The following is a 13471-nucleotide window of genomic DNA, read 5'->3' on the forward strand; positions in this document are numbered from 1 at the left end:
GTGGGAGGAGAAGGACTCGTAATTTCAGACCGAGTCCTCGAGACCAACGCATTTTTTTATATTCATAAAAAAAATGTGAAAATGAAATTTCACGGCAGCCACGTCTTTGCCCATTGCGTTGGCCTTGTTGCCCCCTTCTTTCAATATTCTGCTTTGCTTCCGTTTAATAGCGATTTTTATTTAGCCTATAGCCTGTCAAAATAATCTTAGCATCACAGCGCAAACTAATTCAGTCTTACACAGTGTAGAAAATGACAGCGCATGGCAAGACAGAAAGTGCGTCCAAATTCACCCATTCTTCTCAGTTGAAATAGCCTACTCGCAATCGCTAAGCCTACTCATCACACAGACACATGTATCACGTCACATGAAATAGCTTTTTCTCAGCTTTTAAACAATGTTAGCCGCTAACTGCTGTGGTGATCGGTTCGCGAGAAAAGTAAATAATATAATTACATTTAATCATAATGTCTACATAAGGTGCTACACCCATCTCCCTACCCATTCATCTCGGTGGAATACTTCACGAACCCTTCGCTCAACACATGACAAACCATATATCAGAATAAACAGCAGACCTTACCTAACACAAAGGTGTAAAGCAGTCCCCTGTACAGTAAGCCGTTCCAGAGTATTCCGGTTAAATTAAAAATGTAATCTGCAGCAAGGTCTACATTCATGTCTTCAACTTTGGTCTTTAGGTTTCAAAATGTGTTTAAATCGTTCTTCATGATTTCATAACAGGCCAAATACAAAATAAATGTTACAAATATTGCCTAGATATAGGTAAATGTTAAAATCAGAGGATTTACAGCTGAGTAAAAGTTTGTGAAAGGAGTCTTAATGATCGATCAAAAAATGCTAAGCATGCATCTAGGCTATTTGAGTTTCTTAAAGCTGAGCTGTGCTTAAATTGTTCAATACATGATTCCATAACAGGCCAAATATAAAATAAATATAAATATTAAATATAGCCTAGACATCTAAATATTAGATGATCAGATGATTAACAGTTCTATGTAATATGTCATGTTTCATGTTTTTGTAATTTTTCATACAGTGATGCAGGTCTACTGCTGTGAATAGGCTAAATACAACTTTGATTATTTTTATAGCCTACTACTGTATAGTTAACTTTGGCCTTGGTGCCCTGACATGTGGCCTTTGTGCCCCCCACTAAATATGCCCAACTGAAGGCCAAGTGGCCTTGCCCCTAAAATGGTGAAATTCCAAGCCTGGGCCTAACTGTTGATTATTAATTGGGGTGATTTTAAATCATGAATATGAAAACTGACATGTTTTTATGGTCTTGGTCTCGACTCGGTCTCGACTCCTAAAGGACTCGGTCTCGACTCGGACTTGCTTCCTCAAAGACTCGGTCTTGACTCGGACTCGACTGTATTTGAAAACCAACGGACTCGGTCTCGACCCTTCAAAGACTCGGTCTTGTCTCGGACTCGGCATAGGCGGTCTCGTCCCCATCACTAGACGTCCAGAGGTCTGCTCTCCTCTTCTGCTCCTCAGGTTGAACCAGATCACAGCAGTGACCAGCCCCAGCAGCACACAGCCCATCAGTGGAGCGTACGCTCTGTAGAAAGGAGAGTGCACCCCAAACGGATCCCTGTACACAAGGTGGATCTGTCCCTCATAACAAACCCTGACATTGTACTTCTTTGTGTCCCCTCCATAGACTCTCCACGTGTACACTCCACTGTCCTCTGCTGTGAGGTTGGATATGGTCAGAGAGTGATTAGGGTGTAAACTGGACACTGTCACTCTGTCCCTCAGGTCCTCAGTAATATCTATTAAAGTCTAGAATCAGAACCGGTGCTTGTAGAACTTTCTGATGGTACCACTGAACCCTCTCCAAAGGCGAGTCATCTAAGTCAGCACTGTGTTCCAGAATCACTCTTTCACCACGAGAGAACATCACATCCAAGGGGGCGACTTTGATGCAAACATAGAGGTGAATTAACTTTATTGGGCTATTGCCCCCACATCTATACTCCCCAGAGTGCTGTAGTGACACAGAGGGAATGATGAGGGAGTAGTCCCCAGTCTGGCTGCCGTTAAGCATGTACTGATCATTCTGATTATTATTGCTGAGATGGACAAATCTAGACCTTGGAGGGCGCCAATGCATTCTACTGGGGGACGATCCATTTCCAATGCAAGACAGAGTCACATTCTCCTCTTTATGAGTAAAGACATTTTTAGGAATTATTTTCACAGTCCTTTGACTATAACTTTGGCACTGTGTTCCTCTCCATGTAACACAATAGAAATCCATATAGTCAACATCTGTAACCCCAGTGAGTCTGACCTGAGAGTTGTTGAGATCCACCTGCAGTCTGCCTAGCCTGGGTGTTCCCATGCTGCCTTGCGCGTGATTTGATTCACGCTGCTAAGGCAGCCTGGAAACTACCGCCCTAATGTTTGCCTCAGATAGGGAACCAATCACAGAACAGGGGGGGGGGGAGCAAGACGATGATGAGCTATGCACAGACGCATTTGATAGACATCCGTGGCACCCAATAAACGGATCTGGGCATTTTTTTCAAATACGAGAAAATGAACGTTTGGTTCCCAGGCCACGTCTCATTGAGAAGTGGTGGCGCTAGCCAGGCTACAGTCTGCCCCTCAGATCCTCCACAAGTGGCTCCAGTGAGGACTTGGTGTCCAGGACCTGAGTACACATGTAATGCCTGTAACCTCGATACAGCTGCAGGCTGGTCCCATGCAGAGTAGGGTCCAGTCTACACAGTACAGCATCATCATCATACATGACTGCTTCCTCAGATGGCATTTCACCACGTTCTGCACAGACAGTGAGATACACACTTACATTTTTTGCAGTGTATTCTCCACTCCACTGTATTGCCCTGTAGTCTCCAGTCTGGGACATAGTGAGGTTGTTCATCACAAAACCATCGCGATTACATTCCACATTGTGTCCCTCTGGCGGTGTTCCATCTGGCTGTGAGCAGCTGGCCAGCAGCAGATCTCTATTTAATTAAACTCTGTACAGCACGGAGTCGTAGTCGCTCCACATATATTGTTGAATTTTCACGTGTCCTCCTTCAGGCCCAATACACATAATATGGATCTGGATTGAGGTGGGCGCCAGTGATGAAAACCAGCGGGAGAAATCCACTCATGCACACTGCAGTGTCCATTCTGACTTCTGTGTTTGCGTTCAGTTGAGTCTTTCTGATGCTACCAGGCAGGCAGTGAGAATTTGAACATCTAGTAACGTTCCATTTCTGGTTTCCTGTCTATGTGTGTACGTGCACTTGTGTTTGTGGTTGGACAGTTTGCGTGTATGTACACAACTATGCACAACACGCTAGAGCAAATATGTGTGTGTGTGTGTGTGTGTGTGTGTGTCTGTGTGTGTGTGTCAGTGGCAATTGGAGGTTTAAAAAGAGGGGATCAAGGGGGTGGGAGGAGATTTGTTGATTTGATAGAGGAAGACTAAATGAAGGCATATGCTTTACTGAGAGATATCCGCACACTGTTTCTATAAGCTCCCAGAGTGGTTTATTAACAACGTTTCGACCAGAGGTCTTCGTCAGGTATCAAGGACCAGAGGTCTTCGTCAGGTATCAAGGACCAGAGACCTGGTCCTTGATACCTGACGACCTAAACTCTGGGAGCTTATAGAACAGTGTGCGGGTATCTTTTTATTTTTTTCAATTGTCGGCTGAGCCTTATTAGCACCTGTTTAAATTTTGTAGATGTGCGTGCACTCCACTCATAGGCTTTACGGAGCCCACATGTATGGCTATGGATATGAATTAATACCAAAATTAATAAATTTAAATAAAATAATAGAATTAATACATCAAATTCTACCCCAGATGGCTTCATTCGACCAAGTTCTACTTGTACACTTAACTTAGATGACTTCACTAATATTATCTCATTTGCCTAACTTGAGCGTTGGGACATAAGACCCAGATGGTGTTTGTGAAGAATTATAACAAATATGTAGGGCTTTTACTTTTTGAGGCCACCTCCACACACACACACACACACACGCACACTCATTTTACCATAGACTTTTTACAATTGATGGAAGAAACCCTGCACAGCGTAGCACGGTGTAGACCAAACCCAAAACCAAATCTGGTCTTTTAAATGTATTTCTGCACAGAACCTAGCTGCTAGCTGGTTGTGGTTTCAGTGTGGGTTTGAGCCATGATGTGCATATGACCGAGGCAGTGTGGCTGCTGCAACCTGTTATGTAACAAAAAGTAAACACACTCTCTAGCTTTAACTCTTTGGCTTTAACTCTTAACATCTTTAACTGTGGAGATGACAGTGGACTTTAGGAGAAGCCCCCCCCCCCCAACCCCCTCGCCATTCAGAACGACACAGTGGATTCCTTTGGGTTCCTGGGATCAACCATTTCACAGGAACTAAAATGGTCTACCCACATTGACTCTATCCAGAAAAAGGGCCAGCAGAGGTTATACTTTCTGCATCTTTGGAGCTGACCTTCTCTTCATCCAGGACCTGTACCGGTCCAGGGTCAGGAAAAGGGCAGCAAAAATCTCTGCAGACCCCTCACATCCTGTTCAACCTCCTTCCTCTGGTAGGTGATACAGGGCACTGCTCGCCAAAACCAGCCGACACAAAGACAGCTTCTTCCCCCAAGCAGTCACTCTGTTGAACGCTCATGAATAACCCCCACCCTTACACTGATCAAAGTCAATCAACACTGTTCTGCCAACTACGTCACGTTGTTATTAATACACTATCATTGCACTATATTCATATTTAAATCTTAAATCTCAGTCAACACCTCAAAAATATTGCCAAACTCAGAGGGCTGATGTCAAAACAGGTGATTGTACTTTGTATCCTCTCCATACACACAAACACACATATCGCTTGTTTATCTTTGCTGTTCTGTTGTGTTGTGTCTGTCTGTCTGTGTGTGTGCGCGCACGCACATGTGTGTGTGTGTGTGTGTGTGCTTATGTGTGTGTATGTGGTGCAGGGGTAGCATAGGGGCTAAGGTGCAGGGCTAGCCTGAAAAGTTGTGGGCTCAATTCCTGTTGTGCCTTTGAGCACTTTAGTCTTCTGATACTACAAGGTAGACTGTGAGAATTTGAACAGCTCATCTTTTCACCTTCCACTCCTGGTTTTCTGGGTACGTGCGCCTGTGTGTTTGTGTTTGGACAGATTGCATGTCTGGGAGCACGTATCCAACCATGCTCAACAACCTAGAGCAAGTATGTGCGTGTGTGTGTTTCAGCATTGCACTTTGTATCCTCTCCATAGAACACAAACACACACACACACACACACACACTCAAACACAAACACACACACACACACTTACATACACACAGATACTACAAAGCCAGATTATCTGACTTGAAGCCCCCCCCACACACACACCTTTGCCCCCCCCCTTTCTCTTGGTGTGTGTCAGTGTATGCAGTTGTATCTATAAAAACAATGTATTGTGTTACTGTCTTCATATTAGTGTAATTTGGTATAACATTTGGTTAAATTATTATACTGTACATATTGTTTATTATGAGCCACCATACCTCTGCTATCAGGTCCAATCAGAATGTAATATGTATATATATATATTATATAATAATATATAATGTAATATTAGAACTGTTTATTATGAGCCAGCATATGATATGATGGAATCAATGGAGAGAACTCCCATATTAGCTTTTCCCTGAGCCTCCAGCAAAGAGAGTTTGGGTAGCTGGGGGAATATCACAAATTAGTACCGCAGTTGCGTCTCGATGGTGTGCGTTTTAAGGAGTATTCTAGACTCAACTGTGTGCAGTTGTACATTTTTAAGGAATGGATTGCTCCACCCATGACCCGGATGCAGACGAACTACTGAGACCATCAGTCCTGCTCTGCACTGTCCTGCGGTTAGTCAGAAATGCAGAAAATACATCAGATAAGATTCACCACTAGGGGTCCTCAGTGTATTTCTAGTGTGCTTATTGTGTGCTTATGGTGTGATTCTAGTTTAGTGTGGAGGGGAGGACAGAGGGAGGACTTGTGGGAGAGAGAGAAAAGAATGAGACTATCTGGCTGTAATATAGCATGTAAAACTGACTAAGTAATGAGAATTAGCCAGTAATATAGCATGTAAAACTGGCTAAGTAATGAGAATTAGCCAGTAATATAGCATGTAAAACTGGCTAAGTAATGAGAATTAGCCAGTAATATAGCATGTAAAACTGGCTAAGTAATGAGAATTAGCCAGTAATATAGCATGTAAAACTGACTAAGTAATGAGAATTAGCCAGTAATATAGCATGTAAAACTGGCTAAGTAATGAGAATTAGCCAGTAATATAGCATGTAAAACTGACTAAGTAATGAGAATTAGCCAGTAATATAGCATGTAAAACTGACTAAGTAATGAGAATTAGCCAGTAATATAGCATGTAAAACTGGCTAAGTAATGAGAATTAGCCAGTAATATAGCATGTAAAACTGACTAAGTAATGAGAATTAGCCAGTAATATAGCATGTAAAACTGACTAAGTAATGAGAATTAGCCAGTAATATAGCATGTAAAACTGACTGAGTAATGAGAATTAGCCCGTTTAATCCCACATTTTTCCCAGACATGAAAATATCAAAATCATGTGTCTTGAGTAACCCTTTGATGTAGCCTAATCAATTATTTTTCAAATTTTCATGAAAAAGTGTGTGAAAAGGAGTGTTTTATGTTCACAATTGTGACAGATGGTGTAATGTTTGTGGTGCGTATAGTTCAAAGAAGAGATGTTGGAATTCGTTTAGTATCTTTACTGTTAGAACTTACAGGTTACATTCACACACACTGTGCTCAACTCTAGTTCTCGATTGCGTATCTGTCCATGACGTCACTGCGCAGCGCAGTTCAAACCATTACATTACTCTTTTTTTTTTTTTTTAAACAATCTGTCAATAAACACATCATGGCTCAGAGTATCAAAACTATAGCCTGGCAAGCCAGACCCACATTAAAATGTAGGGTCTGGGCACTCACCGTTCGCAGTGCTCAGTCCGAGGGGCGGGATAATCAGTTGTCTTTCAAATTCCCTCTGCACGCAATAGGACGCAATAGGATATTTGTTTTCAAGTACCAGGGAATTCAAGCCAAACCGTTGCAACTCTGCCATCAATCATTATGTTAAGCCCAACAAACGACTCTATACACGATTTCAATGTCCTGAATAAGTTTCGATTTCTGGAACTCACAAGTCAACGGAGAGTTGCTAGACTAGCCCTGGCAGCAAATGTAATTTGCTGCCGCTAGGGGCGCGTCTAGATTTCTAGGCTATCAAAACTAAACATGTAGTTAAACAAATACTGAAATGAAAGATTCCTAATGAAATCACATTACTGCATGAATGTTTAAAGCTATGGATGTCACATTCAACATAACACATTTTGCACTACAGAAAAAGGTGCAACATTATTCAGCAGAAACCCTTTTTAACCACTATGTTGGGATTCTTCAACAGTCTCTTATTATTAACTCATTCACAGTCTGTCATTCAAAATCACGCAGATAGGCTGGAGGCTGCCTGTGCTGCCTGACTGGATATCTGGGTGGCGCTGGTGCTTGTTCAGCATCCACAATATCATCTGGATCAGGATCCAGGTCCGGGTCAAGATGTGGCATTGGATCCAGCTGTGCCTCAAGATGAATCTTCTTGAAGAAGGAACTGTTCCTTGTGATGGCCGTTCCGTCCAGCCAACCCAGTCTCACGTCTGAACGTGTCACTGTCACGTTAATTAATCTATTGGGAGGTGTTGTGTAACACGTTTCCTTGTTAAAAAACGTGTTGAGCAGGACGTAATTATCGTGTTACTATCACGTTGTATTTCGCTTTCAACGAGCCAACAGAACCACGTCATCTGTCAAAAAAGCCTGACCTCACAAAATGGCGAGAATGTTATTTGATGCTTTTGACGTGCAGTTTCACACTCTTAAGCCTGCTTTGAGTTGTGGGTTAGAAGGAGCCACCTTCTAGCTAGCAGTTTTAGAAGGCTGAACCCCAGAATCCAGAAACAAGAACCAAGCAGGGACGGAGAAAAAAGAAGAATCCAAATGGGAAATGAGGTGAGCCTTGCTACTGCCGCTAGCATGATCATTTTGCTAGCAATTGAGCAAAACATTTTAAAGTTGATTTAACATGAAATAGTAGCCTATGCATGGGCAATACTGTGAATTCAGAGTAGGCTTGCACAACTTATAATTTAGCTAACGTGCATGATGTAATGTTACATTAATCTGTAAAACAGCTGTTGTCTGTGTAAATTAACATTGTAGACTAATATTGTTAGTGTGGGCTACAGCTAAGAGCTGGGAGGTAGCCTATCAGCCAGGCATGTATAATCGATAATCATGATGAACGTGAATAGATTTCGTTGCGAAAACGCGCATTGTTTTAGGCCACATATCAGGTATAAAACAATTGTATTCTGATACAGCAGTTCTCCAGATGTTAGATATTCACTTATATTATAATATAATATTGTATTTCTTTAACCTGATTAAGAGAGGGGTTTAATTCAATAGAGAATTGCAGTGTGTGTAGCCCATAATATTAGATATTAGATTAGGCTAGATTTAGATTAGATTCAACTTTATTGTAATTTAAAAGAGTAGTACAGGTACAGAGCCAATGAAATGCAGTTGACATCCAACTAGAAGTGCAGTTAGATAAATAGGCAAGTTTTCAAGTTTTCTGTTTCCTATTGTTCCATGCCACTCTCCTACTGTCTCAATATCTTAGCAATATCTTAGTTCAATTCAATGTCTTATAATGGTAAAATATGTGGACAAATACATGATATGATATACAAATAAATCATTGTTCACGACATGTTATGGTTAAATTATCGGAATGAGTGCGATGGTGATGCAATCCTGCTTTTCAATTAGTTGAGATGGTGTTTGACATTAAATTATAAGCAGGCCAGTTTCACATAATAAGCTATTTGTTTCTTTGGGTCTGGGTAATTCATGTGACAAAAAATTCTGTTATAGGCTTCTACCGTTTTTCTGAAAAACAAAGCAGTACAACAACATTTCTATCTCCAAAATAATGCATTGTACGCATGTGTGTACTACGTACATGTAGTGCATGCAGCTTTTAATGTCCAAAGTAGCCTATACTGATTTTCCTGCATAAAAACTACAAATACTCCTCCAAAACTACAGTGTTGACACTTGAAGTTGTGGAGTTATATTTTAGTAGCCTATTCTATAATAGAACTAGATGTACCGCAGAGCGGTACAAAATATGACCGCCGCCCAGTCCAGCACATTTTTTCCACAAAAATAAATCACGCTGAAAGGCCTATATGATTCTAACTGTCTCACTAAATTGCATTATCCACACTCAATTCTCACTGATATCTGCTAGACAACAAGTACCAAAACATGATTAGTTCATAGATTTCACATGTAAAATTAATTTTATACAACCCCACCTCCATCTTGCCTGTTCATAATTCTGAGAAATTCTTGAATTGTGTGCATGTGTGCATGTTCATGTTTATGTTATGTGTGTATGTGTGTGTGTGTGTGTGTGCGTCCGTGCGTGCTTGTGTGTGTGCCTGTGTATGTGCCTGTGCAAGCGTACATATGTCTACTGTGTGAGTATGTGTCATACGTATGATTACTGTGAATGTATGTGTGTGTGTGTGTATCTGTTTGTGCACATGTGTGTACATGAAATGGGTTAACATGACCCCTGGAGGCAAACATACGGAAAAAAATGGTCATCCTAGTCCCTACAGTTCTCAAGATATTCACAGAGAACTGTGTCTGCCCTACCCTCCTTTCGGGGGTCCAGTCCAGCGGGGGGGCTAGAGATCAAAACGAAAAACGACGGTTCCACGCTATCCATGTGGGGTTACATGCCCACCAAGTTTTGTGTACCCCGGTCTTTCAGTGTCCCGGGAATCCTTGTTGGTGTACGTCACTAAATGTACACATACATTATTTTATTGTAAGGCCCCCCATGAACGAAAGTACACAAAACTTGGCATGCATACGGAGGGTGTCATTATGATCCTACACTTTTAATTTCGTGAAGTTTTGACCTTGTCAGCCAGAGATATTGTGATGAAAACACCTAATTTTTTGCTTTTTAATTTTTAACTAGGTGGCGCTATACATGAAATAAGTGGTAATGGGATGGGTTGACATGCCCCCTTAAGACCAACATACATAAAAAAGGTGGACCTCCTAGGCCCTACGGTTCTCGAGATATTCACAGAAAACTGTCTCCGGCCACCTACAGGCCAGTTGGTGTATAGTAACATAAATTAATTTATTGTGTGGCCCCCCATGAACGGAATTCCACGAAACTTGGCGTGCACACAGAGGGTGTCATAATGATCCTACACTTCCAATTTCGTGCAGTTTTGACTATGTTAGGTCACAGATACCTGCGATTACAACACCTCATTTTTACTTTTTTGTGTTTAACTAGGTGGCGCTATACATGAAATGAGTGGTTATGGAATGGGTTGACATGGCCCCTTGAGGTCAACATACAAAAAAAAAATGGTCCTCCTAAACCCTACAGTTCTCGAGATATTCACAGAAAACTGTGTCTGCCCTACCCTCCTTTCGGGGGTCCAGTCCAGCGGGGGGGCTACAGATCAAAACGAAAAACGATGGTTCCATGCTATCCATGTGGGGTTACATGCCCACCAAGTTTCGTGTACCCCGGTCTTTCAGTGTCCCGGGATTCGCTGCGCGGCGGTCATAATAAATACCCACATCAGTTTTACCCTTGTCTCACCTGTATACAACATATGTCTATGAATTGCAGTAGTGATCAAATGAAAAAGGAAAGAAAGGTGTCCTGATGTGTTGTTTAGGGATGGTCCTGCAATGTTTTCTCGACATATCTTTATGTCTTTTTTTTCTCCCCTCTACTTATGTTTTCACAGATCCTTGCTCCTGATATCCTGATGTATGGGTTGCACTTCATTATATGACTCCAACAGAACACTCACAGAAAGGAGAGTGGTGTCAAACTACAAGACAGCCAGCATGTAAGCAAGGCCTTGTTTGTCCTTGTTTGGCTACTCATTTGTCTACTTCCTGAAGAGGCTGGAGCATGATGGCCTTCACACCTCAGTCCTTGCTTCCATTAACAGCTGTGTTATGGAGTGCATCATCACATCATGGTCTACTGCAGCGGTGGATACAAAGGACAATTGGCAGGTATTTTACGTCACTTTTGCATTACTTTTACTGTGATTTTGCTAGATATGGTTGTCGCTGTGCTAAATATAGGCCCATATTGTAGATCGAGAAACGCATTGTACAGCGGATACATCTTGGGCTATACTATTTAGGGACAGCTGAATTGACCACCTAAACCATATATTTTCTGAAAGCCTATAGCCTCTAGATGTCAATTAATATACATTAAGACATGCCCCACCTTCCTACTGACTTTGGTGCATCATAAGGCGTACATAGGCCCATATTGTAGATCGAGAAACGCACTGTACAGCGGATACATCTTGGGCTATACTATTTAGGGACAGCTGAATTGACCACCTAAACCATATATTTTCTGAAAGCGTATAGCCTCTAGATGTCAATTAATATACATTAAGACATGCCCCACCTTCCTACTGACTTTGGTGCATCATAAGGCGTACATAGGCCCATATTGTAGATCGAGAAACGCATTGTACAGCGGATACATCTTGGGCTATACTATTAAGGGACAGCTAAATTGACCACCTAAACCATATATTTTCTGAAAGCCTATAGCCTCTAGATGTCAATTAATATACATTAAGACATGCCCCACCTTCCTACTGACTTTGGTGCATCATAAGGCGTACATAGGCCCATATTGTAGATCGAGAAACGCATTGTACAGCGGATACATCTTGGGCTATACTATTTAGGGACAGCTGAATTGACCACCTAAACCATATATTTTCTGAAAGCCTATAGCCTCTAGATGTCAATTAATATACATTAAGACATGCCCCACCTTCCTACTGACTTTGGTGCATCATAAGGCGTACATAGGCCCATATTGTAGATGGAGAAACGCATTGTACAGCGGATACATCTTGGGCTATACTATTAAGGGACAGCTGAATTGACCACCTAAACCATATATTTTCTGAAAGCCTATAGCCTCTAGATGTCAATTAATATACATTAAGACATGCCCCACCTTCCTACTGACTTTGGTGCATCATAAGGCGTACATAGGCCCATATTGTAGATGGAGAAACGCATTGTACAGCGGATACATCTCGGGCTATACTATTAAGGGACAGCTGAATTGACCACCTAAACCATATCTTTTCTGAAAGCCTATAGCCTCTAGATGTCAATTAATATACATTAAGACATGCCCCACCTTCCTACTGACTATGGTGCATCATAAGGCGTACATAGGCCCATATTGTAGATGGAGAAACGCATTGTACAGCGGATACATCTCGGGTTATACTATTAAGGGACAGCTGAATTGACCACCTAAACCATATATTTTCTGAAAGCCTATAGCCTCTAGATGTCAATTAATATACATTAAGACATGACCCACCTTCCTACTGACTTTGGTGCATCATAAGGCGTACATAGGCCCATATTGTAGATCGAGAAACGCATTGTACAGCGGATACATCTTGGGCTATACTATTTAGGGACAGCTGAATTGACCACCTAAACCATATATTTTCTGAAAGCGTATAGCCTCTAGATGTCAATTAATATACATTAAGACATGCCCCACCTTCCTACTGACTTTGGTGCATCATAAGGCGTACATAGGCCCATATTGTAGATGGAGAAACGCCTTGTACAGCGGATACATCTTGGGCTATACTATTAAGGGACAGCTGAATTGACCACCTAAACCATATATTTTCTGAAAGCCTATATTTAGCACAGCGACAACCATATCTAGCAAAATCACAGTAAAAGTAATGCAAAAGTGACGTAAAATACCTGCCAATTGTCCTTTGTATCCACCGCTGCAGTAGACCATGATGTGAGGATGCACTCCATAACACAGCTGTTAATGGAAGCAAGGACTGGGGTGTGAAGGCCATCATGCTCCAGCCTCTTCAGGAAGTAGACAAATGAGTAGCCAAACAAGGACAAACAAGGCCTTGCTTACATGCTGGCTGTCTTGTAGTTTGACACCACTCTCCTTTCTGTGAGTGTTCTGTTGGAGTCATATAATGAAGTGCAACCCATACATCAGGATATCAGGAGCAAGGATCTGTGAAAACATAAGTAGAGGGGAGAAAAAAAAGACATAAAGATATGTCGAGAAAACATTGCAGGACCATCCCTAAACAACACATCAGGACACCTTTCTTTCCTTTTTCATTTGATCACTACTGCAATTCATAGACATATGTTGTATACAGGTGAGACAAGGGTAAAACTGATGTGGGTATTTATTCTATTATAGAATAGG

Source organism: Alosa pseudoharengus, unplaced genomic scaffold, assembly GCF_046254945.1.
Source record: "Alosa pseudoharengus isolate Yale_2024_CS ecotype anadromous, Long Island Sound unplaced genomic scaffold, YU_APseudo_1.1 YU_APseudo_1.1_scf_56, whole genome shotgun sequence".
NCBI classification, from domain to species: domain Eukaryota; kingdom Metazoa; phylum Chordata; class Actinopteri; order Clupeiformes; family Clupeidae; genus Alosa; species Alosa pseudoharengus.